Here is a 2,944-nt window from a genome sequence, read left to right as displayed (position 1 = left end):
TGCCTGTCCTTTTGTAATGCTAATTTTGTTATTGTTGCCATTTTCAATCCATTGACACAAAGACCACAGCACCATATTAAGAAGTCACACTCTGACCTATAAAATGTGACAGCCCCATGAGAACCATTACACCATTATTCATTGTCAGTAAAAAGTCTAATAGAACCGTGATAAATATTGTGCCTTAGGACCTTAATCACAGAATTCAAATCATTTGTATTACAAATAAGAAAGATAAACATGTGCTGGCACAGGGAGGCTTTAAAAACTCTTTGGACACTCATAAAGTTCAAGAATGTCTTATCATCAGTCTTCATTTCAGATTTAGTAGCGTCAGAGCTGGATTTTCTAATTAGCATTTCCACAAATTAGAGAAGCTTGACATTGTTGCACCATCAATAACTCTGTGATCAGCTGACCAGCTCACATTCATTATCTGTGCCTTATATACTTCTCCTTTCTGGTTAAATCGGGGAAGGGCCTTAATTGATCCCAAAGCTCCAATGGCTACTTCAGGTGGCAACATCAGTGGTTTGGCATAGGTGCCACCAATCGATCCAATGTTGGATAGGGGAAATGTCCCTCCTGTAAGATCAGCAGTGCTGAGCTGACCTGCAGAGCCCAGTTTCTGGAGGCGATCCAATTCAGTGGCGATGTCCAGTACAGAGCAGACCTGAACGTTTTTCACATTAGGGACAATCAAACCCTGCTCAGTATCCATTGCTACGCCAATGTTATGAGAAGCCTTATATGTTATGTTTTGGCAGTGTTCATCCACAGAAGCATTCAGGATGGGAAACAGTAGTAATCCCAAGGATGCAGCCCTTAAGAAGAACGGCAAAGAGGTGAGTTTAACTCCATGAGCTAAAGCAATGGGTTTTAATTCTTCTCGTAGCTTAGCCAGCGCAGTAAGGTTGACCTCGTCATAATATCCAAAGTGAGGTATCTTCAAGGCTGCAGACATTGTCTTGACCATTGCTTTTTGAAAGCCTTTTATGGGTTCTGTTTTGTCTTTGCCTGTGAATACCGAAGATTTGGATACTGGTATGGGACTAGTCATGTCTTTTGCTTTTGGTGGAAGTGGCATAATTTCAGCTTTTTGTGAAGGAGGTAATATAGCTCCTGTCTGCTTTTCCAAATAGTTTAGAATATCTTCTTTAAGAATTCTGCCATATTTTCCTTTGCCAACAACTTCACTCACTCAGTTTAATATTGTTTTCCACTGCAAGGTGGCGAACTGCAGGAGTTCCCAGTGTTTTCTGGCCCTTTATCTCTTGGTGTGTGTGCTCTTCATGGGACACAGCAGGAGTTTCCAAAACATCTTCTTCTGAATCTTTCAAAACTTCTGTTTCTATGTCTACTAATGGCTTTCCCACATAGGCAATATCATCTAGATTACAATAGAGCTTTTTGATGACTCCATCATAATGACTAGTGATGGTCACAGAAGCTGTATCACTTTGTACTTCACAGATGCTATCAAACTTAGACACTGTATCTCCTTCTTTTACAAACCATTCTTTAAGTTACTTCTCTAATCCCTTCTCCAATGTCCGAGAGTTTGAACTGAACAATTTGTCCATGTAAAGCAGCAGTTGTTTTCAGTAGGCGATGTGGATGGCTATACTTGAATGAAGGATAACAGAAGAAACACACATAATTTGGCTTCAAAACTTGAACATTACTTCATATTTGAAAATGTCAAACACAAATCAGCGGCCCAGCATTCCAGCTCCAGGTTCTCAACACACACACTGCAGCCATCTTACCCCGGAAATGACAAGTGAGCCCAGATCCTCTCCTCTTCTCTTTAACACTAGTTTGGATATTTCTCTTTTTCTTTTCCCATGTGTTCCTCATTAATTCATTAAATAACAACCCTTTTTCAAAGGGTTCCTTTTGAAAAAAATTTTTTGATTATTATTTTGTTTCCATTCTTTTGTGTTTGTTTGCATGTTTGTTTTGTTGGTCAATTTAGATTATTCTTTATTTTCTGGTCTGTTTGTCCACCTTCATTCTCTTCCCCATTTCTGAGAGAGCGCCTTGCCCCAAATCTTAGGCTGGGGTGTCGTGGGCTTGGCCTTACTCTTGGAGGACTTGAAACCCTAGACTAATGTGTCCTTCCTGCTTTGACATCCCCTGGGACTGCAGATGCCAGGCCTTGCCTTACCATAAGCTGATTTTATTTCTTCTTTCTCTTTTTCCATTCCAACTTTGATAATGGCAGGATCTTGTATTGGTCAGGACAGTGAGGAGCACCGAACTGAAAGAGAGGCACTTGACCGGCAGAGACCTCACAGATCTCACAGACCTTGTATGAAAGGTCTTCTTTGGTGGGGGAGGGAGGCTGCAGAGCAGCACCAAGGAGGAGAGAAAAAGAGGAGAAAGTAAAGAGGAGAGAGAAGGAGGGAGAGAGGGAGAGAGAGAGAAGAGATAAGGGGAGAGAGAGAGAGAGAGGAGACACATATCCTTATATAGGGAAGTCTCAGAATGGTGACGGGATGGTGGGATAACCAATAAGGAGTTATTGCTCTGGTGGAAAGAGCCATTAGGGGCGGGCAGCAGGTAATTAGACCAGGGTGATGAGGTAAGTGGGCCATTCCCTGTGCTTGTGAAGGAGTTGTAACTTTAAGAGTAGGAAGGGGCTTTCTGGGGAAGGGGCTTTCTGAGGCAATTATCTAACATTCCTCCCTCTTGATATATAAAAATAGGGGGTTGGCCTTGGGATAGTGGACATTGAGTTCTCTCTTCTGTAATTTCTTCCGGCTGGGTGGGGCACGTAGCTTCAATTGGCCAACTAGAGGATGATTATGATTTTTCGTTGGGAGGATGTAAGTTTTTTTTTTTTTTTTTTTTTTCTCAGACTGTCCTTTTTAGTGGTGGTTATATAGAAATGGTGTTCAGGAAGGTTTTACCTCCTGGAGTAGAGTGTAGCCCATTCACG

The 2,944-nt window shown here is 41.7% G+C and overlaps 1 pseudogene; it reads right to left on the bottom strand.

Annotated features, from left to right (window-relative positions):
* Window positions 1-313: 313 nt before the first annotated feature.
* Window positions 314-1,764, bottom strand: LOC100948772 (annotated as a pseudogene).
* Window positions 1,765-2,944: the final 1,180 nt, after the last annotated feature.

Source organism: Otolemur garnettii, unplaced genomic scaffold, assembly GCF_000181295.1.
Source record: "Otolemur garnettii isolate 467f Iridium unplaced genomic scaffold, OtoGar3 scaffold00175, whole genome shotgun sequence".
Classification (NCBI taxonomy): domain Eukaryota; kingdom Metazoa; phylum Chordata; class Mammalia; order Primates; family Galagidae; genus Otolemur; species Otolemur garnettii.
The sequence above is the reverse complement of the archived record's forward strand: the minus strand, read 5'-3'. Positions and strand labels throughout refer to the sequence as shown.